At 37.1% G+C, this 27,501-nt stretch overlaps 1 protein-coding gene across 19 annotated transcripts in view; it reads right to left on the bottom strand.

Moving 5' to 3' along the window:
• LRRC4C (leucine rich repeat containing 4C) overlaps positions 1-27,501 on the bottom strand; it is a 741,859-nt gene that overhangs the window by 40,927 nt on the left and 673,431 nt on the right. For 17 of the 19 annotated variants that reach the window (XR_010831629.1, XM_066997157.1, XM_066997151.1 and 14 more), the window contains one exon: positions 22,877-23,009. The exons of 1 other annotated variant lie outside the window; for it this stretch is intronic. The gene's annotated coding sequence lies outside the window, so the exon portion shown is untranslated. Of the gene's footprint in view, positions 1-22,876; positions 23,010-24,103; positions 24,123-27,501 lie in introns of those variants that run through there. One more of the 19 variants, XM_048045824.2, reaches the window with a different exon arrangement.

Raw genomic sequence — 27,501 nt, 5'->3', positions numbered from 1 at the left:
ACACATATAAAACCTTTTTTCTTTTTCCCACCCTTTCTGGAGTAAGTTTCTGCCTCTTAAATCACTTTGAACAGCTGAAAAAAATGTTTCCTTTGATTCTTGTTTATGTATTTATTTGGCCAAAGTTAGATGCCCATAGGGAAATTATTGAATCCTTGATTTTTTAATTGTAGCTATTAAATTTTAAGGGACTTGTTAACTGCCCCTGCAAGTTCCTTTGCATTATATATTATTTCTTTGCTTATACCCCCAAAATTCAATATAAAGGGATATCCTCTAAATTGTCTAACAGCTAGAAATCCAGCGCAGACATAGAGAAGTGGAACATGACCTACAGATAGGCAGATCAGCCAGACCCCCAAAATTGCTTACATTTTCTTTTTCCTAAAATTAATGTTTATTGCACAGCATAATGTGTCCTTTTTATAATTTCAAAAGCCAAGATGAACCTCAACCCATCTTTGTTATCAGTTCCACTAATCTGACAGGGTTGGGTCTAAGCTCCCATTTGACATAGGATATAGTCTGGCATATCTCATGCTCATACAGAGCAGTAGTGAGTTTATTGTGAATCCACTAATTTAGGGCAATTTTAAAGTTTGGGGCCTTTCTCTATATTATATGTGAATCAAAACCAAAATTGCTCATTAATTCAGCTTTCCTTCTAAATAAAACTGAGCCAATATCCTCAAGCGATGTCAAAGAGAAATAGACTGCGGGCTATGTATATTTTCAGAACATGAAAATTGTTTCTTTTTTACTTATGGAAATAAAATTCTCAAAATAATTACAGTTGGATTATCAACTGTATTCCCATTTTTTTTCCTGCAATCAAAAGACTTCAATTAAAAGCATACTTTCTACTTAAACTTCTCTGTCCTGCTTTACATGACATCTACCAGATGTCATGTGTAGTTACATTTCACTTTGCAGTTTGAAAGCATTTCCACGGGTGTACAAAGAAGCTGTGATTCTTAACGTGCTTTCAATAGCAATAAAGAGCAATATTTGATGATAATCTGCGAGCAAATTCTGGATCTTGCTAGTTTCATGTTTAGGTAATATAAAATTGGACATGTTTAAAAAATACACTTTATATATAGAAATAAATAGATCTAGCAGTGCAGACAACCAGAACACAAAAGAGTATTCCTCAAAGAAACTTGATAATATCAAGAAGCCCATGAGACGCAACGGTTTGCAGAGCAAGGGAACCCTGCCTACATTCCTGGGGGTCTGTCACTGAACTGTAAACCATGAAAGATGCTTGCATTAGAAATAAAATGGATATAAATATTAATTTCTGATTGTCTGAAGGGGAACTTCCACTTACTTCCATTCAATGTTTTTTTTTTTCCTAGTAAATGGTTGTTTGTTCACTTTTGTTTTTCACCTACTGATATTCATTAGAGATTTAGAAGTATTTTACAAAAGCACCACATAAGCACCACACAACAGTCACTCAGCATCAGCCTTATTCTGATGCCAGAGAAATTGATGAAGTGGGAGCAAAGATGATTCAATATTATCTCTCACCTATTCAACATAAACCTAGATATAAACAAATGATAATTCAAATGAAAATCTTCAGTTAACATCCAATGAACTATTTGTCTTCTATGTTTAAGATAGATATGTTCAAAGTATTTTTAGTTTTATGCTGCATGGCCACACAGGCATTTTTTTGCACTAAGAGTTTAATTACATTGGTTTCTCTCCTTTTCTTTCTAGAGGAGCTGTCACTAAGATTAAAATTGTTCAAGGCACATCTAAGCAAGAAGATGACTTTAGGGTTCATTATCTAATTGATCAAACAACCTGCTAATTAAATGTATCTGGGCCTAATCAAAGTACAGACAATGCAGAAGCATAGTGAAACTGTCAGCTAGGTGCATAAGACTCAAGCCATCAAGGTGACTGCAGCTCAGTATTTTACTTAATTACATTAAAGCTAAGATTCTCAAAGGAGCCTAGCAGAGGGAATTGGTGGTCTACCTTACACTGCCCTGCATATGTAATGCCATGGTTTTGTGGTACCTGTATCTTAGCAATAAGATCTGTTTCATATGACTGCTCTTGCCAAGCTTGGTCAGCTCCTACAGTTTTGACACAGAAATATGAGTCTAGTGCAAAATCTGGGTTAAATTATCTATGTGAATTGTCTTCTTCATGGTGCCGAAGTCAGACATATAGATCTGTCATATGTCTAGTCTTCGACAAGAAACAGAACAAACAACAAAAAAATTGTCTCCATTGTTTAAAAGCAGTGAGCTGCTATAATGTATACACAAAACTGCTTTATGCCATTTCTCTCTTAACTCTGTACAAACAGTAGCATTTTATTTCTCATTAAGGCCTATCCCCATTCTGAAAATACAAATAAGCAGCTGATGATGCCTCATTCCTGGAAGTGTTCAAGGCCAGGTCGGATGGGGCATTGAGCAACCTCGTCTGGTGGAAGGTGTCCGTGCTCAAGGCAGGAGGGTTGGAACTACATGATCTTTAAGGTCCCTTCTGACCCAAACAATTCTGTGATTTCTTATGAGTACTATGACTTAAAGCATTTGATAATATCTATAACTCATAAAAATAAAAAATAGGGTGAAAGTACTGTGTTCTCCACATGCATATAACATTTTCTGTACTCAGATGGTATGACAAAGACAATGAGATCATTTGAGAACAGATTTAACAGTCTGGTTGATAACACAGGTTGGAGCCAGAGGTAATATATGCTTATCTCTCTCTGAACAATAACAGGTTAGTCTCAGTGATTCAAGACTAATCTATTCAAACAGGTGGTAAGATCCTGGGCACTCAAGCAGTTCTTATGCAAAGGTAAACCACATTATTTTTCATTACTGTTATTATACATGTTGCGATAGCATCTGGAGGTCCGAATCATGCCTGTAACACTGAAAGATACCTCAAAATTCACCTTAAAAGTGAGAACAGATGCAAGATGATCTGTTTAATGCCATGCAATGAATCAGAAGCACAACTATGACCGAAAAACACTGGCATCATTCTTCTACTCTAACTCATAGGCAAAACTCCAGTTGTTTAATGATGCATATAAAAACTCTAAGGCATGGCTCTGCCTGGTGTCACTCCTGGTTAGAGACCAACTGTACATTGCCGCACTGTAGCTTGCCCTGGAGCTGAACATGGTTATCGCCTAATGTTATAGAGTGGTATCTCCAGAATGGAATAAATTAGTTGCTAATGCTGTTCACACACAGCTTTCCACATATCTACTAATTGGATGAGTGTTTTTGAACTTCTGATTACTAAGAAAGATATGTAGCAGTAACCACCAACTGACAGAATTATCTTCTGTGAGGTGATTTGCAGCCACTTGTCTGGGTACAGTAGAGATCTCTGGTAATAATATATATGAAAAGTAGGATGAGTCTCATAACGCACACTGTGCCTCTTAAACATAAAATTGAAATAGATAATGTAGTTTTATAAATTTGAACAAAGTAAAATTAGGAGGTTCTAAAGAATCTAATGAAATTCACTTCAATGTGAATAGAAGGTGAGAATAGGAAGGAAGACAGAGTAAAAGCCTGTTTTTACACAGACTTTGCAGTCAAGCCAGATCTCAGAGACTCTGACTAATCATGTTCTTAAGCATTGTAGCTCTTCCATTTGGGAAGCATCACCTGGTTTTAAACCAACTTTCTTCTGATATACGTTTAGCATATTTACTAACAGCTCCTCAAAGATATGATCAACATACTCTGATTTGAATTTCAGCCATTATGGGATCATCTACCCACTGGATCTGAGACTCTTACTAAACTCAGTGGCATTTCATATGCCTCAGAGACTGTTACAGAAACAGAAATTACAACATAAGTCTTTTAAATGAACATATTTAAGCATTGAACAAAAATGTCCATGGAAAGTTCATGTGTACATCAGGAAGAAAGCATGCATGTATAGGAACATACATGTGTATATGTATATGAACTGAAATACCGAGTTCCGGTTATGTTACAGAAGAAATTTCATATATGACCCGTAGCTTTCAGAGGCAACAGACCATTAATCTGCAGTGCTACTCAATTCCCAGCAGCCCCTTCTGTTCTTCAGTTTTACTTTTGAATTATTTTTTACAAGGAAATGAACTGAATACCTGAAGTTGAAAAATAAAAATCAAACATGTCTTAACATGTTTGTGTAAAGAGCCTTAAAAAAATTCTTCCAGCCTTTCTTTAAGCTGGAAGCCCATCAAAAAGAAGCATTAGTTCAGAAACAGAAGTTGCCTTTTCCAAAAGTTTAGCACAGCTAGCAGTTTCAGAGTCTACAACCTGGATGGAGTCAAGGACACAGATTTGGGAAGAAACTTCATCTAGTAAACCTAAAAACGTCTAAGGTATTAAAATCTTAAGAAATTGAGGGGCATTATTCAGATTCAATCAAAAGACCTTGTGAGATTTATTTTTTTCTAATTGCTTTACTGAACAACTAGGGCAGAGTCAAGGAAAATTCAATGGCTGGTAAAACAGGCCACAACAACAATAGGTCAAGCAATATTTTTCATCCCATAGAGTCTGAATCAGATTTAGGCAGATGCCAGCTTTGCTCATACCAGGATCCCCTTCTGCAATGCTGAAAATCTCAAGAGCTCACTAGGAAATGGTCTGAGACGACAACATTTTTTGCTCTTGCTTCAGTGACAAAGGATTCCCAGTTCGGGGTTTACATTTGCCTAGAGCATTTAAGAATTGCATTTTGTATTTTGCCCTCCAAAGACTTTGCAAGAGAAAGCTATTTAAATCTTTGCATCCTCTGTAAATGTGTATTTATTATCTCATGTATTATCTCATGTATCTCAAGTACATTTTTAAAAAGAGTTATTACAGACAAAAGGGTGGGAACCAGCAATGATGAAGGTGGAGCAGTTTTACTGAAGTTTTACTATTATGGTTTAACAAAAAAAAAAAGTTAACACTCACAAAAAAATAAATAGGATTTTTGATTTCACTTCAGCTAGCCTTTCAAAAGCATTCAAGAAATTAAGGAGGCAGGAACAGATGACTTGTGTCTTGCTCCTACTCTCTGCCTTTGCCAGAACATCACCTTCCTTCCTATCATGAAAATAGAATCATGGAATCATGGAATTATAAAGGTTGGAAAAGACCTCCAAGATCATCTGGTCCCACCACTGCCCTACTGCCAATGCCACCCACGACAGCATGTACCTAAGCACCAGGTCCAACCTTTAATATCCTGCCCCAAATTCCTGCCTTATTAGAACTTAGCAGCAATTAAGTGAGTGCAGGTATTTAGTGCATCAACATCTAATGCAAATATCTAACAGCCCATCCCTCTTTGTACATACACAGACGAAATGAGCAATGTAATATCCCCTATACTCTTCTACTGAAATGTTGGCAGTGCAGCAAAACATTAACGGTCATATTTTAAAACATATTTGTGACATTAAGATGGAAGAAAAGCAATAGGAGCTCCTGTAGGATGGAAACAACACATCTTGAGTTGAAAATCAGGGGTTTGGATGTTCTTTTGAACGTGGTCATTGGCTCTCCTATTCCTACCCAAAAGGGAACCAAAGCAGGGAAAGGTGGGATGCTGTGGCACAGACTATAGACACTGCACATTGGTGGCAAAGAAGAATTCAGTTCTCTGACTTCTAGCTCACTTCATTTCCTCCACAACAGATGCATTATCTACTAAAGAAGAGGGAGTAGAGCCATCCAGATCAGTGAGTAATTGCTCGTCTTAATCCAGCAATCTGCATTTTATATTTCTTCACAGTACTAACAAATGCAGTGCAAGATGCCCAGCCAAATGAGAATGCTGTTTTCTCTCCTTTTGAAAAGCAAATGATCCTTGCATGATTTGCAGTTACTGTATTAATTATGAAAACATCTACTTACTTAGGATTTTTCTAAACCACTCTGAAAGTAAAACCATTTAAATGTTGATTCAGTTTCAGTGCCCAAGTGAACTGCCCCCAAGGAATCCCAGCCACTGAATCGCTTGAAAATGCCCTTGTAAATTAGCAAGCATTGCACAAACACTGCTGGCAAATTCAATCATTTCTGTGTCGTGCTGCATTGTTATCTGCTGCTTACTTAGAGAGTTCATTCTTCCTTAATTCCATGTAGGTTAGTGAGATGATACGAATGACTTTGCTTAAGTGGCACTGACTCTATTAATACTTAACTTCAGAGAATAATAAAAACAGAGCCAAAAGACTTTAAACTATCACTTGCATAGCATTTCCTCGTGCTCTCTATTTTTTAAATATCTATTATCTCTTCAATGATACTTTTCCATTTACAAAAATCCTTTGTACAGTAATTGAGCTTAATGTAGTGCTATTAGAAGAAAGAAATGTAGAAGATCAAGGTTCAGGCTACAGAAAATCTCACGTCTTTCAATCCCTATGGACTTCCACAGAATTAACCAGGGCCAGGATTCTGAAAACTAGATGATGCCTATGCTAAGGCTGTCAGTGGCTTCTATTACAGCTGTTGCTGTATCAGCCCTTCCAGAAATCAGAGCCTTGACAGTTCTTAAATAAAATAAATTCACTCGCTTATTTATTATTTCATTGCTTGCTTCCCAAATTACAGGAGAACTGAGAAAAATACTCAAAAGTATGCTTTTCAATGAAACTGAAATATCCGATATATTCTTTCAACAGTAAAGATAACAATAGCATATTAAAATGTCAAAAGCAGAGAATTATATTCCTACTATAAATTTGCATTACAACCCTGCAAGCAGCCATTTTGTGAGTGCAAACTCTGTATGTCAAGGATAAGATTTGAAAATTTATTATCATATTTTATAAAAATTTTCCTAAGTTTTAGACCTCTCGACTTCATCATATAATTATTTTGATCAGGATATAATCATTTATATTAGTGATTAATGTGATTACATAAGTATTTAAATGCCTGAGGTACTGTAAGTTAAATATAAATTAGAAAAAAAGGATGTATTTATATATCTTTCCTATTTTCAACATAGGTAGTTTTTGCAGAAGATTAGGAAGCAGTTTCTAATTCTAATAAAATGCATAGAACATTTTATATAACTTTGTACTACACAGCTTTTCATTAAACAGGGTTAAAAATGTTAACTCTCGGTGGAATAGTGATGATTTAATTAAAGTTTGCAAACGCTGTGTTTCCAATATTTGTAAAGGAACATGAAAGATATGCAGAGTAATTCTTACTATAGTATTACAAGTGTTATTCCCTGACAGTCTATTAATATTTTCCCCGTTTTATTCCCCAAACTCAAATAATTCTAATGTTGTTCTCAGACATATTACAAACCTCCTGCCTCTTCTGTTCTTTTAGTTTCGCAAACTCAGAGCAATCGGTGCTGTCTATATTTGTATAGATAAGTACATGTTCTTCCTTAATTCTGGAGCAATCCTTTCTTGCATTGCGTGTTAATAGAAATGATTAAGCAACATTTGGGTAGAGAACTATAGCCCCAGTTGGCTGGCCCTCCTACCAGCTAATATTTCAGCCTTGATGAAGTTAGTCATCTTACATTAAATATAATGGTGCCAGGCAAATTGTGAATGATGCCAATAACTTGTGTAATTTTCTGAAAAGCCACTTTAGCTGTTAAATTGTCCTACTTCTTCATTCTCGTGATTTTGGTAATGGAAGCATATGAAATTATGGTAAGCTAAAAGCATAAATAAGCTATAAATAAAATGGTGTATTTTGTTATAACACAAGGAGGATGCCATTCCTGGGTCTTGGTCTTACAAGCACTCAATGCAACCATATTTGTTACTTACATATGAGATTTATTTACACTGTGAGGATAGACTCTTTCCATGCAAAAGTGGAGTAGATTTTAATATAGGAAATAAATTGATTAACTAATTATTCTGCACTTATGATATTTAAGTAAACCATAACATTCATCAGAATAGGAATGATACCTTAAATTTCAGGAACCTGGTGAAATTCAGATTCCATCAGTCTAAAACTCCAATTACAATTACAGATGTTCTTCAGTACTTTCACAATTTTGTACTGTGCACTTTTAAAAGGTTTCCCTAGACTTAGTTGTGTTTCAGAGATTATAGCACACACCGAGCACTTGTATTGTATCCCATCCCCCCCTTCCCCCCCATAAGAAACATTAACATATGGTGAAAAAGAAAGTTGGGATTTAGGTACCCTTGTCAAAATACTTCATAGTACCACAAAGTATTAATAAACAATCCTCCACACATTTGTCCTGTTTAAGACTCTCACTCCAGGAAACATGCCTCAACTGTAAACAGCATATTTTCATTGCTTGCTGCAAACTGCAGACAAGGTAAAAAAAAAAAAAAGAAAATGATCTACACTTTTCAAGTGGCTTATTTTGTAATTAAGAATTTCAGTCATTCATATAGAATATAAATATCTTTAAAGTCCTCTCTGATACATGTATGCACAATAAGCAATCATTATATAGTGGTAGAACTGAGATGTGAAATAGCATAGGTATGACCCACAAAATGAAGCACCATGTGTGGGGAGAATGAAACAAACAAACAAAAAGTCCCCAACCCTTAGGACTTTGGGCTTAAATCCAGGAAATTAAATACATTTATTGTTATGACTATTACATGCCATTCCAAATGAGCAATGCAAAGTATTTTTTTTCCAAAGGATTCATTAATTAGACAATAATCCAGTGAATTAAGTATTGTGGTATTCATTTTAAAGACCATTAAATATAAGCATGGACAGCTTGAGTGACATACCCCAGGAGTGTATAATATAGAACTGAGGTACAAGAAAAACTCAGGCATCTTAGTTCCCTTGGAAACTAAAAGGAGAAACTTCAACTTTAATTTTGTGAAGAATACAGCAGGTAAAAAAGAGAAGGGATCTTGACCATCACATGAAAGTGCAGTAAAGAATCAAAAGTTAGCAAGAGGCAATGAGAAGACTGAGCCTGGAAAAAATGGAAAGTAAATAACATGTTATATCTGTTAAATGTGATTTAGTTATTAACTGAAACAAGAACCTAATGTGAACTGGAGGTGGCATAGAATCATAAAGGGAAATTACATGCAATATTGAGATTATTTTGATTGTAGACATTTGCTAGATACCCACATGATCAGGAGAAGCAAAATGAGAATGAGGTGATAATTGAAATGCAAAGCAAGCAGATGAGAAGATGACATAGGGGGCAATCAAGGGGAGATTTTGACAGCTGCTTGGGCAAGTGCTGGAATCCATTAAATTGAATTACAAAATGTCACCAGTGCAGCAGCCAGTCGGATTCAGTTTACAGTAGTTTGGCACAGTGGAGAGGTCATGTTTCATTAGGATTAGTCCTGTTTCTCTTTAACACAGTTCCCTGAATATCAAGCAAGAAGCAATAGAGTTCCGATTTTCACAAGTTGACGGGTCTCTTGTATGCACCACTGTCATTTTAAATACTCATCTATGGCATATATTTTTGTTGTAGCTGCGCTTACAGCAATTTACCTGCATCTTCCACACTGCATATATCACTTAGGCAAGCAAAAATAGTGTTAAAATTCCAAAAGTCTAAGCCTAGATTATCACAGAGCTCTTTAAGAAACAGTACAGATTCTTATCTTGTTTACTTATACTTGCAGTCTTTCTCATTCTGTTCAGTTCTGGATCTTTGTGACCTTTGATTACTTGCTGCTCTTAAGAACTGTCATATAACTCTGGTCACTATCTTCATGCTTCCTCCTCAGAACCTTACATTTTCTGATGATATACTTTAAAACAGTCTACCATTAAGCAAACAGTACCCAATCCAGTAGTCACAACAGTAGTGTTGTTGTTGTTGTTGTTTTCTTTCACCCAAAAGAAAGAAAGGTAACAAACAGTACTTTTAGTATTATCTCTTACTTTCTCATCATTTGCCTTAGAGGCTGTAGCTTCCTCATGGCCACCTCTTTGCATGTAAGAGTTATGAATAAAACAGCACTACTGATTAACTTATCAGGTAAGTGCAGGTCCAGGTGCTTTATGAGCACAGAGTGTAATATGCACTGTGACAAGTATGAATGAAATGAATATGGTAAGTTTATTTCAAAATCATTTTCTATGATCTTGACTTCAAAATGCAGCCATTTTTCCTCTTACATATATATTATGCCAAATACCTGAGCCTCCAGACAGAAAAAAATATAGAACGCAGCACTAAGATACAAGTCTGAATTTTAGAAAGCACTGATCTCCCAAAAGCCTCGTAACTTGAAACACATTAAGAATACTTAGACCCTCACAGTTTCAGATTTCATATTACTCAGGCTGGTACAACAATACTTCTGTGAGCGTTCTGGAGCTTATAAAAGTTAACTATTTCATGGAATCATAGAATCATTTAGGTTGGAAAAGGCCTTCAAGGTCAAACCATCAACCTGACCTACCCAAGTCCCATCACTTGTCCCTAAGTGCCACATCCATGTCTCTTAAACACCTCCAGGGATGGGGACTCCACCACTTCCCTGGAAAGCCTCATTGTCTCCTCATGTCCTATCACATCAAGTATTCTCCAAACGGCACATCATCGGGCTACAGAGGTGAAGAATGTGTCGAAGTGGTACACTGTCTTAGAGGAATTGACTTTGGTCTAGGGTTTCATCTTTCTGTCTGATTTCTTGTTTTTTTTTTCCTGTTCCTTCAAAGTTTTATCTGAACACATCATATGGATTGTAATTACAAAATTTCACTGTCAAATTCATTTGATATTTGGATTTATTATATGACACAATATACACAAGATATTTGTTATTTGAACATATTACATACTGACATAAAAGAAATCAGGAAGTAAATTTAAGAGAAGAAAAATCCCTTTTCATATTCTCTAGAAAGGTGACGGCAATACGGCATGACTTAACCAGTCATTTAATGGCTTATATTAAATCATAGTCATATCATGTAAGTATCAAATTTTTCCTTTCTACAAACCTGGAAAAAAATCAGTGAATATACCTCATTTTATTTCCTCATTCCAAGACCACACTCTAATATTGAGGGATGTCTAGCAGCATTGGAAGCAGCTCAGAATTTCCAATGGGAATAATTTATTGTGATATGCAATAACAACAAGAACATTTGAGATGGAGACAGTTTGGGATCAGCTCCAGAGAGATGCTGAGAAAGAATTTAAGCATGCATTTTAGGTCTATATCCCTCAGTTGGTTAGACCCACTGTTCCCCAAATATGTGATGTCTCAGGAAACAAGACAGTGTTTAATAAGATGGAACAGTTATTCCCCAGGACAATAGTACTCTATTAGTACTCAACCTGTGTATGATGTAAATCTTTAGTGGTTGTTTACCCAGCAATATCTTATAGCGGCATATTTATATATGCTGATGTAAAAACATATTGACAGCACAAGGCCATGCAGATCTTAAACACTCGGAGTAATAGCTAAATGTAATAATTAATGATTATTTTAAAAGTCTGAGATTAGAAAAATTAATCACACAGTAAAGAAAGACTTCACAGGTAGATAAGAAAAATTATATAGGGAAAGGGGATGAGGTTGCATTGCCATTAGCTGCTTTCTGTGATAGCTCATTGGGTTAGCTATTACCAAAGAAGTCAAACCTAAGTATGTGTGTGTAGTAGCTGAAACATAAAAAGCAAGCAGGAAGCTCCTGCTGGGAACATAGGAAGAAGAGGTCTTAGATTGCTCTGCATGAGGTTAGAGAAATGTTTGGAGATATGTTCCCCCGTGGAGTTCAACAGCAAAGTAACCATTAAACAGCCAAAAGCATGGCACCAGCAAAGGAGAAAGAGAAAAGGGAAAACGCCTCTACAGCAGCAGATGTGCTGTGTTAGTGACAAAAACTGGATCTAATGGTCATTACTCACAATCTTCAGCTACACTGAGGTAGATTAGAAAAGTATTAAAAGTAATCACGAGCCTTAAAATAAGGACCACTTGGATTATTTTTTTTTGATAAAATGCAGAATAATTAGAATAAAGATTGAAAATTTATCTGTCCATACATGAGTGCAAAGAAAAAGAAATAAATGAAACCTTCTCCTGCTACTGGCCAGTATAAGTAAAAAAAGATTTAAAAAAAAAAAAAAAAGATTGACAAGAGGAGAAATTGCAGTCTTGTTTGTCCAGAGCTGATGGGGAAACAGGAGGATCACAAACTCTACACTGGAAAGCCAGCTTAACAACTTGCTTTCTGCATCTTACATGATCCCCACCAAAAATAAAATCCCCGACAAGTCATAATGCTTATAGTGGAACAGGAGCCAGCTCCTCCTATAGAAACACTGTTTTGGCATGATTTTATAAAATGTGCATCTTTGTCAGTAAAATAGACTGCAAAGATCAACTTGGATCAAAAACTAGGTAAGAAAGTGCCATCTTTATGTCATCTCTTTGCCCCAAGGCTGCGTCCAATTGGATCTTACATCACAGACATCCATCTAATGTTTTCTTGTGCCTAGTTAACTTGAACTTCTTGACGAGCTTCATGTTCCAGACATAAATCTCCTAGTAAAATAAATAATGCATGTTGCATTTCTCCTAAGACTGATGGTGTTCCAAAAGAGAAAAGAAAAGTGTATGACACATTTTCTTCAGAGAAAGGTGGCATCTGAGACCAGGAAGGGCACTGGATAAGTAATATTTTCTCTAACTGTGGGCCATAAATCTCTTGGAGGTCATCCAAAGGTTTAAAAAGAAACCTGTCAGTGAGCAACAGCTCAGTCCTGCAGAGCTGGGAATTAAGAGGGATTATTATTACTTACTCCATTTTTTACACTTCCTAGAAAGCTTCAAATCATCCTTAATTGATGGAAATAGTTCAGCTTCTTCAAAATGAGGACATCAATAAGCACAGTTGTTTTCTGCTCTCCTGTCCTGGAGAACCTGGTTACTACTGACTGGTGGAGATCACTCGAAAACAGATGAGCTGAAAGGGCCCTTAACTTTCAGAAAGTTGGCTAAGTGTAATAATTAAAGCAAAAGATGTGAGGAGAAATGACAAGGCAAATAGACCATTGTTCCACAGACATTTCTCTTGGCAACAGTGCCTTTCTCAGGAAGCTTCTGCCTCCTGTGTCCCCAGCTACTGTTTCCATCCTCTGAACACCCATTTGGTTGTGCTGATATAATTCCACTCACTCAACAGACCACCGGGGAACCAGGTTGTAACATCCATATCAAAAGCAAGCCTCCCTATAAAGGGGGATTATTTTTAAAACATTATTTTTAATCTATCTTTTTCATCATGCAACCCCATAAACAGTGGTATGGACAAGCAATGGGGACAGAATCAACTTAAGCACAATGAGCTACTGAATAACTGCCTCAGGACAGAGCAGGAATAGAGCTAGGTGACACAAGGAGAAGGACTCATTACTAACTAGAACACTGATCTGGAAGACAGAATGACAAGGTGTCAGTTAACCATGGTACCTATCTAGGGCAGAGGACAGGGTGAGTCAGCAACATGACAAACAAACAAAAAAACCCAACACATAATTAGATGCAAATGAAATAAACGAAATGTTCGCAGACTTGTTTCCAAGAAGAATGTTTTTCAATGTTTTTCGTGAGGTCTTTATAAGCACGAAATACGATGAGACTATAAAAGCTTGCAAGGCAGAACTGCAAGACCAAGTCAATACAGAAGCATTGATTAAATGCAGAAGGAGGAGAGTAAGAGTAGATCAAAGGAGACAAAAAATATCTCTGCGGAGTTGAGGTAGGAAAAAATTGGAAGGTTAATCAATTCTATCAATTCTCATGTTAAATTATATAAATAATAAGTTAATAATAATAAAAAAACCTATTGTAAATACTTACCCATTTCTTTTGGAGGGAAATTCAAGGAGTATAAAATAAGCAAATGACAGCACAAAGTCAGGGCATCTGGAGTATTTAGCTCTTAGTAATTCTCCTCTTTATACTACCTACAGCCAGAGGAAGCAAAGGTCTAGGGAAGCACCTTCCTTTCTCAGACAGGCTGCTGAGCTCAACTCAACATTCCACTTCTCCACGTACAGACCTCCAGCTGTTTTTACTGGGAGTTCTGGGCACTGACTGACAGAGTTTAAACTTCCTAATAACAGCAAGAAATAAGTGTGTATGTACTACACCTGAAACACATTACACTCTCTCTCAAAAACAAAAAATAAAAAAAAAATTCTCAGCTGCAAAGAGAAGCATTTAAAAATTTCCCAGATTTTCTTTCTCTACAGTTACTTTTTTAAGTAATCCTGTGCAATGAATGAGGTCTCAGTGGATGGCAGATATATAGGAAGGAATGACTAAGACATGATCACACACCTGAAGATTGTGACATAATATTTATGTGGATGTAAACAGTTTATCATTCTATCCCTCCCAAATTTACATTTTACTGGAAATGGTTTTCTACCACAGCAATCCTTACATAGGAACTAAACTGTTTCTGAGGAGGGAAGAAGTTGCAAATTTCTACTTCATTTTTTCTAAGAAAATGAAGAAAGCAGAAAGCAGAGGTGTTAATGGCATGTGCATGAACACTTTTATTACCGTTCTCATAGGAGGTTAAAATCCTAAAGCCAAACAGTTCCAAATTATTTAACCTATTGATAAGTTTTACAGTCATCACAAGTTCAGATTCATTGTAAGTCTTATTATAACCAGTACATATAAGGGTCAGCACAGTTGTTTACTTATCTTCATTATCATTTCTTGTGTGCACTAAATTCATAGCATGACCACGGAATCTGCAGCCTCTTTAAGTAGAGAACGTAATGTATGAGAGTGAATTTGTCCTTTTCTTCTGCAGGGGACTAGAAATAACCGTGGCATTCCTGGTATGACAGTGGGCATACATACATCAATGGCTCTATAACCTCACCGTGAATTGAAGGAATTTAACTTTTTTTTTGTGTGTGTGTGTGTTTCAAATATACATAACTGTTATAGCCAACAAATAGCTCTTCTGAATTCTAAGTCAGTCCTTCCTCTCATTCCTTCCTCTCACTCCTCCTTCCTTCATTTCAGTTGTTGCCAGCACTCATAAATTTTATATTTTATCTGTAATAATGAGTAAACATCAACACACATACTTAAAATTGTATCAACGCTAACAAGTTTCTGTCCAAGCTATTAAGAAAAGAAAATAATCAAGCACATACATTTTTATGTATCTAAATAGACTAGCCCCTTATTATTAAGTCAAAGTTTCAATCCCATCCTGTTGAAAATGAGAAACTTCCTTTCTATCAGGATTAAGAGGTTTCAAATCAGGCCCTATTTGTAGAAGTCTTTTGTTTTCTGAAAGTCTTTACTCTTTTCCTATTTCTCTTTTTTGTTCTATGTTGACTCCTGAGGTAAGGAATAACAAATAACTGGGAAAAAACAACAACCCCACACAGAAATTTGCTTCTGGGACTAAAAATGGGAGATTATGAAGATGGTAATATAATTCTCTGATCTATGTGATCCATAGTTAAGTTTTCAAATGTTCCTTATTTGTAACCACTTGTGTAAACGCTTTTTTAAGTGCCTAACTTGAAAATAGAGGAATGAATAAGTGATACCCCTAAGAAAACATAGAGAATACTGTATTTCTTTTATAGTATAGAATATTGTAGATTACTATATTTCTTTTCAGGAAGTCACTTCTAAGCATGATGGAATAAAGACTTTCTGTTATTTCATTCACAGGATGGCACAGCTTACAGTTTTCATCCTGGAATTTTCACCAAATTCTACATTAGACTGTCCAATAGGAAATTTCTTGTTCACACATGGCTCAGGAAAATCTGAAAATTTGGCAAGTGAGATAAATAATGTCTAATATTCCTTCTTCACCATCCATAAATCAATGAAACTAAAAAAACCCATTCTGTAAACTGGAATTGAAAATGCATGCCAGCAAGTTCAAGTAAAACACATGTAATAGAAGATTATGTTTACATTTCCCTCACATCAGATTAAATCCCATAAAAATCAGATTTCACACTTCACCTTCTAAAGCCTTTTTCACATTGTGATTTTAATCAAACTGAAATAAAAAATAAAAAGAGAAAAAAATGCATCTATTGCAAGCTGCTGTACTTCTGGTTTATTCAGATTTTCTTAGTGATCTTCAGTTGTTACTTGAATCGCATCAGCCTGTTAACTGGGACAGTGGAAAGGTCACTAGAAAAATATTTCTGGTGGCATTCTGTCTGAAACAGAATTAGAATAAAAGAACTCTGGGAATATTTAAGAAAAAAAAATAGCAAAGAAGAAAAATTTCCAAAACATGGAGTTCAGGAAAGGTGCAAGCTATCATTTGATCTTGGATTAATAATCAAGAGGTTCAGCTAGCAGAGCCTGACTGACATAGTAGAGTATGCCAGGTACAGCACTGGTGTCATTGCTTTGACAGAAATTGCTAAACCCAGCATGCACTTTCTAGATTTTTTGTTCATTTTGTTAATTAGAACTTTTGTTTAAGCAAGTGAATAACCATTGATTTCCCTCTGTGACCATGTAGGATGCATAAAGTTTATATACAGCTTGAATTTGATTTGTTATTGCTAACACTGATAAACCCAATTTTGTTTATGAGCCCCATTTTTCACTTTTATTTTCTTTTTGGATCATGACAGATGGAAATTCCATTATTAAATGGCCACCAATTCAGACTTAAATGACTTCTTCTACTAAAAGAACACTGATTTTTCATGTTGGTCATTTTAAATTTAACTTTTTGCTGCAGTAAAGGAATGGATTACAGTAGCTCTCAGATCAGTCACTAGTGGATATTACTGATATTACCCATTACTGTGAAACCTAGCCACTAGTTGCAATGCTTTGTGTATATTTAGATGAGCCAAGGACATGAGAAATAAGATCACTTGCTTAGTGTTCCTAACATGCAGATTGTGTGATGCCAAAACTTTAGTATTCCTCACAAAACTAAACAGGGCCACTTGTGCAACTGGGCAATTTTGCCTACCTTAGCCATTAACCCCTTTCTACAAAAAGTGCTACTTTATCTTTAAAAAACTGCACAGGAGTGAACAGTAGATCATCACTCTCTCTCTTTATTCTATTTCTGTGACTTAAGCAGCCTTTTCTGTTTAGACAAGTTATCATAACTTCTAGTTGTGGTATCTTGGATTCTCAAAGAGCTGTAAAGACATGTGATAATGAATTTAAATGGACTAAGTGGAAAAAGGCTCAGATTTCAAAGATAATAGGAAAGAGTCCTAAATCCTAACTTTCTTAATCCTTCACATTTGTGTCTTATCTTCTTTATTCGTAAAACTGGAATAATGATCAAACAACAGGAGCTGCAAAGGTAAAAAACAAACAAACAAACAAACAAACAAAAACCTACTCACTTGTAGAATATACTGCTTCTAAACATGAAGTTTTGCTAAAGAAACCCATTTCTGAGTGCAGTGTTCGGAGAAGTTGAGCACTTTTGTGCTGCTTGGTTATTTAATATACTAGGCAGCGTGCTACCGTTTTCACTATGATGTACTGTATTTTTAAGTATTGATCAGAGGCTCACTGTGTTCAGAGAGACACCTCTTGTTTCTTTATGCATCTGAAGGAATTAATGACTGTGAAGCAGTCAAATATTCTTGTAATCAGCACACACACAAAAAAAAAAACAGATATTAATCAAGGGGATTAAATAAAGACATTGCTTCCCTCATTTTGGGATACATCTCAATGTCGTAGGACACTCTTGTTCTTTGCTTATATAGCTCTTTTCATAAGGTATCATAGTGCCATAATATGCCAATGTTAGAAAACTACTGAAAATAATAATATGATAGTATATAATAGTCTATCTGTCCAATATAAAGCAATGCTTTAATATATTAGAAATATATTCTCAATTTAGCTTTAGTTCACCTGTGTTAGCTACTATATTTTATGCCATATAAAATCAGTTTTATCTGTACAGCTCACTTGCTTTACAGAAAAAAATGCAGGGATTACCCCCAAAATAAATTTTATTTTACTTAATTTAGTTCAAATATCTGTATGGCTGAAAAGAACAACAATTTACTGGATTAAAATAATCTTCAGCCCCAAAAGACAAAGCATATCCAGGTCTGCCTGGTGATGTGGGCTGCCTCTTTGCCATCTGCTCCTAAGGAGGAAGAACACAGGACAGTTCTGCCAGAGGGAATTCCTTCCCAAAGGCTGCTATTTGGCAGCCACCGTCTCCATACTGATGCTTATGGAGCAGTAGGAAGCATTCCCAGCACCTGTGTCTCAAGGTACAGCTCCCTTTAATTTACCTGCAGACATAATCTTTTGAATTTTTACCCACAGCAGTGTAGGCAGTCCTGTTTTACTCGATTCATTTTTATCCCCAATACAAGACCGGTTTAAAAATAAAAAAGAAAGCTATACCTAGCAAAACTTGAGATTAAAGTTTTGCACAGTGCAAGCAAGCAGAGCATTGCAGGCCAAAACACAGCAAACAAAGAAACAAAACAACATAGAATGTTATTCTAATCAAAATGTTGTTTCAGTCTATGCTTACAACTAGGTTTCATTCACATCCCTCATGCAAAATGTCTTTCAGTGTGTTTTTGCTCAACGGCTATAAAGTCATGTTTTATAGAATCACGCCCCCTTCATGCAGCTCCACAAGAATAACTATCTTCTCCAGCTACTTTGATACAGCTTTAAATGCCCTAGGGAGTTCTAGCTGCAGTCAGACACCTTATGTATATAAATTGGTTTCGGTTTGCTCTTTTAATAATCATATTGCTTAATGCAGGCAGTTCATTTGGTAATATTCAATTCTTGTTACAGCTATCAATACCTTCATAATAAACGTTATTCCAGACATCGCATATAAATAAAAGCTGGTGTGCGTCTGACGGTTTCTTACAGAAACCTCACCTCCTACATACAGACAAATGGCAAAGAAATAAAAAGTGCTTTGCCTGCTGCATCTGAGAATAAATCCTTTTCTTCCCCTCTCTCCTCCTTTTACATGGCTTCTTTTGTCACAAGACATATAAAGTAGTTTGGAGCTATTTTTTTTAATCAATTATATGTTGTTAAATAAATGGCTAATCTTTTGCAAGTTCCCAAGATGTCAAGGGAATTAAGGAATTTCACTGAGTATTCTTTATTTGGATCAATTTTTCTACCACCAGTTTCATTCTACTGTAACCAAAGCAAAACTTCCACTAAAGCAGGTGTTAAAAATTGCAGGACAGGAGCCTGAAACAGGACACGAACTAGAATATTCTCAGGAAGGTACCTAAAACATTCAGTCTCAGAAAGAATAAATGCCCTATACTGCTCTCCTTCAGTACCAAACAACTAGTTGCCTGCCCCATGTCATAACAGAACTTGAGGAAATCGGGATAAGTAGCCACAATAGGTAAAAAATTAAATAATAATGGAGAAATAACAATACAAAACAAAAGTGGTAGATGAACAAAAACAACAATGCTAGAGAGGGAGAAAAGAAAGAAGTAAATTGGGACACTGAATCCCTTGCATCCTGACACACTGAAGGGGTGAGCTTTTCTACCAGTTTTTAATGAAGGAGGAATTTCACACAGTGAGTTTAAACAAAAAGAAGGCATCAGTTTTCCCACAAAACATACAAAATTCATTAAATACAGTGTTCTCAGCTGTGGAATACAATGTGTATAGCATTGAGTAACACCAGTGAGGGCTGCTTGGTAACTTGTCTCCTTTATACTTGATTTCTCAGATCACTCCAAAGATCCAATGGTCTGTTTCTGGGATGTCACAATCTTTAGGTTTCTGTAAAATATTAAAGAAATTGCTAAGTTTTCCTAACTCCATTTGTCTCGAGGGCTAACAACTTCAGTTCTATCTAAGGGTTCTTTCTTCTTAGATAAATCCCTGGAGGTCTCTCAGTAAAAAAAAAAAACAAACAAACAAACAACAAAAAAAAAACTTCAGAGTTTTCATTTATGGATACAAAGAATATATATATATAATTAGTTGAGTGTTCCCTTTGCCTGATAGCAATGGACACTGCCTACACAGTTTTGCATGGAAAACATCCCTGCTTTGTGATTGCAGTCTCAATTGCCAGCTGTGTAGAGCTAGTTGTTGTCGCACAGGTCAGTATCTATAGCCATTCAAAACAAGTTTTTTTCTAAATTTGTCTATATGAATTGTTACTAGGTGAAAAGAACTTCTGGTTTGATTTGAATATCTCATTTCTGCTGTTCCAAACGCTGGAACATGCCTCATTCTCAAATGCAATTTTTCATTGTGTATAAGGACATTATTAATTCTGAAGCTGAATGTCCTTTCAATTAATTTGAAAGGCTTGAACTTTTCCATGAAACATAAAACAGAACTGGTTACTTAGCTGGTTACTTAGGAAAGGAAGAAGAAAAACACAACAAGCATTGACTACTACAACTTTACTATAGACACCTTTGCAGAAACACAGCAATTCATAGAATGGCTTGGGTCAGAGAGGACCTTAAAGATCATCTAGTTCCAGCCCCAGTTGACACAGGAAAAAAAAAAAAAAAAAAAAAAAAAAGTTAGAACCATTCATCTTAAAATAGACCAAAAATAAGTACTTATCATACAGAAACAGAAAAGTGAAATGCAAACACATCCGGAGTAAGCTGAGCAGCCAAAGAAATGCAAGTAAAGAGCTCCATGTGCTGGAACAATGTGAAACATTCGAAGTTCCCACCGGGAACAAAATATGGTCAGAATTCAAGAATATATGCTTAGTACTGATATCAGATCAATATCAACACAAATGAAGACAAAAGCCTCTTACCAAAAATACTGGTAATAAAATAAAATTACATTTTAACATCAAGATATGAAGCTATATTTAAACATTCTTATCTTCCCCATTCTTGAGTCAAAGTGGCATTTACAACACTAGTTCCCATAAAACACAGTTAAAGCAGTGAATCAGAAACCGAAATATCTACCCACTAAGCACCCTGTTTCTCATCAAGTGTAGGGGTTGGAGAAGTTCAAATTTTACTTAGTACGTTGCAGATGAAGAGATCTCAGTGTCATCTCATCTAGCATCAGTTTCTTTCCCTATATACCCTGAAGGGTTGTAACTTCTTCCCAGTGTGAAGTCTGGCACCCAAACCACTCTCTATGGCATTGAGGTCACAGAAGCATCAACACAGGTACATTACAAAATTTCTACTCATTTTATTGGTTAAAAAATGCAGCAAGAAAACATCAGAAACACAGCTTAGGACTGAAGCCAGATCCATTGGATCTCAGACTAGTTCTAACCATAAGCAAGCCAGCTATTCTTGTCTTTTGTTTACAGTAAATTACTTGCAAGCAATTGATGCAATTTTATAAAGACTACTGGACCCTTATAAACAAAAAGCCCTATTAACTCATTTCTTCTACACAATAGAAAACCAGATTAGGTCTGGATAACTTAGACTAAATTGATTAGTAAGAACTTTGAGTGGAAGAGTTTTGAAAGGCAGACTACAAAATCAAAATTATGATTGTTATATAAATACAGGAGGCAAGACTTATCACTTTCCTATATCAACCATTTCTTCTGTCACACATACCTTAATAACTTCTCCCAGATAATAAAGTACTTTCTATTCCTTACAGAAGGCTTTCGACTCTCACTTTCTACCACAGCTATAGGTTATACAGAGACATAAATAACTCCAAGTAAGTTATGTGAGTGCAGATTGGTTGGTTTTCTGGCAGCTGCCAAGCCTGGTGAAGCATGGAAGCAATTTGTGAATTGAAGCAGTGCAATCTCTGAATGGTTTTAATTAATGGATGCCAAGGAGCTGGACAGAGTTCACCAGCAACAAAAAGGAAGGTGTTTCCCAGAGACATTTGAAAGCCTAGCCTAATACTCAACCAGCCAAATCATCCATACTCCTGAGCAAAGGAAAAACCTTTCCTAATTAAATGATGTTTTGTGCTTTTTGGTTGTCTCAAGAGATACGGGAATAGAACCTTATGAAAACTTTTGCATCAAAAATCCCATTTCATTCTTTACCGGTGTGATTTTCCATTGTTAATATTCTTACTCTCTGCATATATTAAGGCACATTAATAAATGAAAGAAGTCAGCCAGCTTGTCAGGTATTTTGTAAAGTATCATGGGACATGATTGGTTTAAAATGAGTGCACAAAATCTGTTTGTTCAGCAAACTTAATTATAGCTGAGGACCAGTAAATACATACATAGCATGGACATACTGAGAGTTAACTGGGCTCAGGTGTACACAATATAGCTCAACTTTTTGGGACAGCTGAGAAACGTAACGTTCACTGACTGGTACTTCCTGGCTGAACTCTCTCTTAATATGAAGGAAGAAGCATTACAGTTATGCTGAGGGATAACAGATCTTTAGTTTGCTCATTCTCTTGGACTTTGAAATGTTAGCAATAAAAACATCCATAGTTAAGGTTTGGGGAGAAAGACAGTCTTCATAAACACAACAGTTAAGCCTCTAAGATAAGACCAAAATAAGCCAACCAAACATAATTATGTACTGTGAAAAATAAAGCTATTAAGTCTCCCTAGGAAACAACATTTAATTACTCAAAGTTGTGGCAGATATACTGGCATTGTCATAAGTCCTATAAAGAATTTTTTGATAAGTTGCTGTAAATTTTGTGTGTTCTCAAACAGGTCCAAGGGAAGGCAAGAAGAGCCCTGTAAGATAGAGCCTTCAATTTCTCACTCACACAAGGAAGGGAGTTGAAAGCCAGCATTTTAAAAAAGATTTTCAGGAGACTTAGTATGAGCACTTGGCCAGCGTTAAAAGTGTGTGCTCCCATTCCCTACTAGTTTTCTGCCATGTGCTATATCCACGAGCTTTAACAGCAGACTGTGAAGAGTATCCTAGCATGAATTACCTTTTCAGTAGGTCTACCGTCTTGGGAGGTGATGCTTCTCCTTGTTTTCCAAACTACCCCTGGACCTTCTCATCCTACCAGCCCATTGGAGACGTTTCCACAAAGCTGCCTGGACCCTACCACAGCATCTACCCTGTGGAAGAAACAAATTTTGAAAATCCATGATGCGTCAATTAAATCTCCTAGAGACACGATCATTTGACAACACTGAGAGAGAATAAGTAACATAGACTAAAACATGATATAGAAGAGCTGTCATTACACTACCCGAGAAGGTAGGAGAGTTGCAAGATATGCTGTTCCTTCAGCATACTTGTATGTGTAACATGACTACTAAAGGTGCAGTTAATTTTGGAAGACATAAAGACACAAATACAAGCGCAGAGATTTCAAAGGCAGCAATTCGTCAACAATGTGATCACCTGATCTTGCATATGAAAACCTTGCCTGCTACTACATTTTTACAAGCTTAACAGTAATGAGAAGAGTGTGTTTGTTACTGCTATATTTCTGTAATGTGTAGGTTCATCATACATAAAGGATATGGTGGTAGAAATGAGATCTTTCCACTGTCATTAACAGTAGTGAAACAAATACACCTTTTGAGGATGAGGTATACTTTCCAGAATTTGAACCTTCCTTCATTTGGAGTCTTAGATGCAAATAGTGATAAAAATGAAAATGGGACAAAAGTTTAAAAATTAATTACTCTGCAAAATTATTTTCAACTTATAGCCTGAACAGATTGGACATACCCTAGTTAAATCAATGAATAAATAAATATTAGAAATAATTATCATACATATAATTTCATAGCTTGTAAACACTAATAGGCAAGAAATACAAAACAGACCTTTTATTTAAAATCTTTTAAAATCACTGCTCGTTTACTAAAGAAAAATAAATTCCACTGGCTCATGTTTATGACTAAAGACAACAGTAAATGGTGACTCCAGATAACCCATAAGTCACTGATTCTGTTTTTCAAAGACATGACTGCTTTCTATTCCTTTGGCCTCAGCTGCCTAGCAACCTCCACAGAGCTTTCTTAGTCTATACTAATTCTGGACAGTTTTTATTTATATATTTATTTATGAGAATGTCTATAAGAAAGATACAGAAACAAAGAGCTGTTTGTTCCTTGCTTCTAACACTGGATTCTAAACAGATCACCTCAGTGGTTCAGCAAAGGACACAGTCCTTGGTTTTGCAATGAGAGGTACCTACCTCCTTGAAATTGGGAACTAAGCAAATCCCACTTTCCATGAGACAACAGCTGAGTCTCTGTAAGAAGCTCCTGTTGTAATGGGCACTGATATTTCTTGCTGTCCCTTTTGATTTGCTTCTTTGATACACTTTTTCACCCTGAAATACTAGCTGTTTATGTAAGGCTCCTGCTTTCATGCAGCCTGGAGCTTTTACGTAAGATGAAGACAGTTTGTGCTGCTGTACTGAGTCACTAGCAGTTCCTGCATCATCCAAGCACTGGAAGAAAAAGGAGATTAAAACTCATCTCCTGCTGTGTCTGTGACTCAAAGTGGGACAGTTTGGAAGGAGATGGGACTACTTATAATAAGTAGTTTGAAACTGGATATGGACTGTCTCTCCCTGAATAAGCCAGAAGCTTTCTTGGAAATGCCTATTTCCTCAGGGCTTTTTCCTTCGTTGGTTTTTCAAAATTGAGGACTGCACAGAAAATATACCAATACTACATGAGAAAATACTTACTTTCTTACCAATTCAATTTATATACCACTTTACAAATACTGCTAGATCAATTCATCACCTGATCAGCATATCCCTCTTCTCCAATCAGGAGGGGGGAGGGGGGAGGGGAGGGGAGGGGAGGGGAGGGGAGGGGAGGGGAGGGGAGGGGAGGGGAGGGGAGGGGAGGGGAGGGGAGGGGAGGGGAGGGGAGGGGAGGGGAGGGGAGGGGAGGGGAGGGGAGGGGAGGGGAGGGGAGGGGAGGGGAGGGGAGGGGAGGGGAGGGGAGGGGAGGGGAGGGGAGGGGAGGGGAGGGGAGGGGAGGGGAGGGGAGGGGAGGGGAGGGGAGGGGAGGGGAGGGGGAGAGGGAGGGGAGGGGAGGGGGAGAGGAGAGGAGAGGAGAGGAGAGGAGAGGAGAGGAGAGGAGAGGAGAGGAGAGGAGAGGAGAGGAGAGGAGAGGAGAGGAGAGGAGAGGAGAGGAGAGGAGAGGAGAGGAGAGGAGAGGAGAGGAGAGGAGAGGAGAGGAGAGGAGAGGAGAGGAGAGGAGAGGAGAGGAGAGGAGAGGAGAGGAGAGGAGAGGAGAGGAGAGGAGAGGAGAGGAGAGGAGAGGAGAGGAGAGGAGAGGAGAGGAGAGGAGAGGAGAGGAGAGGAGAGGAGAGGAGAGGAGAGGAGAGGAGAGGAGAGGAGAGGAGAGGAGAGGAGAGGAGAGGAGAGGAGAGGAGAGGAGAGGAGAGGAGAGGAGAGGAGAGGAGAGGAGAGGAGAGGAGAGGAGAGGAGAGGAGAGGAGAGGAGAGGAGAGGAGAGGAGAGGAGAGGAGAGGAGAGGAGAGGAGAGGAGAGGAGAGGAGAGGAGAGGAGAGGAGAGGAGAGGAGAGGAGAGGAGAGGAGAGGAGAGGAGAGGAGAGGAGAGGAGAGGAGAGGAGAGGAGAGGAGAGGAGAGGAAAAAAAAGGCAAAGACGTTTCCTAATCTGCTCTTCAGAATAGTGGTCATATCTTGTGGTCACACAGCAGTGACATGGCTTTTGTATCTCACGTCTCACTACCAGCAGAGCTATATACAAATAAAAGATATATTTTTTAAAGTAGCATAAACAACCACCAAAGAAAAACCATCAGGTTTACTTAAAAAAAAAGACTGCATCAATCTATTTTAATTTGAGCTGTGCTGAGACCATGATGGTTGTAAGATTATGGAAGTACATGTACCTCTTGGTGTTTACCTGTACGTAGGCATCGATGTTCATTTACCCCAAACTTAACAGTACAAAATAAGTATATTAAATCTGAGCTATTGTCAAGAAAACAAAAAATATATTGAATCATAACAGTGTCCAACAAAACTAAAAACTAAATGGATGATAGAAAATGATTCAAAAATAACCTATTAGATAAAAAAGCTTCATTTTTAGTTTTTTATGAACAGTGAAAGCATCCACAGAAATAGATGTGCAAAGGGATTCACTAAGCAGGAGAAAGAGTTTTTCAATTCAAGGAATCACTACAGATAATTTTCTAAGTTGCTTTACCTCTGTCATTCCATGCAATGGCATAAGTTTGTAGCTCCTGGAAAAAGTCTCAATTTGTACTCCTTAGAGTTACTATAACACAAAGAAATTCTGACTACACAGTTAAGTAGCAGCTTATTGATAAGCACTTTCCTCATACTTATGTTCACTTTTTACAGTATACCATCATTAAAGCAAAAACTGAGAGTCTGGGATTTCCCACACTTGCAAAACATAATCATGGTTTCATGTGCTCTTCAGTGTTAAGCCAAGCTTCCTGGAAATAAAGCTAATGAAGAGTACCAGAAGCATACACTTGCATATCTGTTTTCCCACTTTCAGCAAGAACTCTTTTTTTAATAAGTTCAAGAACGTGTAAATTGACAATAAAAGAGTTTTTCATGCACTTTTATAAAAAATTGTTATAATAGGTTTCACTACTGTTGTGGTTTAACCCAGCGGGCAGCTCAGCACCACACAACTCTTTGCTCACTGATCCCTCCAGTGGGATGGAAGAAAGAACTGGGAAAAAAAAAAAAAAAAAAGGTAAAAGCTTGTGGGTTGAGATAAAGACAGTTCAGTAGGACAGAAAATGAAAATAATAATGATGATAATAATAAAAATAAAAGAATATAAAAACAAACGATGCACAGTGTAACTGCTCACCACCGGCTGACCAATGCTCAGCCCGTCCCCAAGCAGCAACCCCCACATCTCCCAGCCAGCCACCCTATATTTATTGTTCAGCACAACGCCACATGGTGTGGGACATCCCTTCAGCCAGTGTGGGCCAGCTGTCCTGGTTCTGTCCCCTCCCAGCTCCTTGTGTACCCCCAGCCTCCTTGCGGGCAGGGCAGCGCAAGAAGCTGGAAAGGCCTCGGCCCTGTGTGAGCACTGCTCTGCTCAGAAACAGCGGTGTGTTAGCAGCATCATTCTCATCCTCAATCCAAAACAGAGCACCATACCAGCTGCTAGGAGGAAAATTAACGCTATCCTAGCTGAAACCAAGACGCATACACAATGAAGAAAGTGTGCTAAAGCAGTCATTGATCAAAAACCTTTGGAAATATGCAAAAACTAGAGAAAGAGAAATCTCTCAAGACACATGGAAGAACAAGCTACAAGGACTCTCATTGTAATTTCTGAAGTCTGTAATGAGGTTTGAGTATGGAATCTAGTACATCTATACTGGCAAATCTCACCTGCCATACACTTATGCTTAAAAAAGATATATACTGAAAAGATTAATTTTGGCCATCTTTCTCCCTTCCTCTGCTCCTCAAAATAAAAAAGAGAGCTGTAAAATGGCTTAGTTTTCTGGGTATGGACTACTACAGCAAAATGCAGTGTTAAAGAAGGTTTGGAAAAAGGACACTATGAGAAAAATGAAGTTTTAGTAAGAAAAACATGAAAGGAA

The sequence above is a fragment of the Anser cygnoides genome, chromosome 5, assembly GCF_040182565.1.
Source record: "Anser cygnoides isolate HZ-2024a breed goose chromosome 5, Taihu_goose_T2T_genome, whole genome shotgun sequence".
Taxonomy (NCBI): Eukaryota; Metazoa; Chordata; class Aves; order Anseriformes; family Anatidae; genus Anser; species Anser cygnoides.
This window is presented reverse-complemented; position numbering and strand designations above follow the sequence as displayed.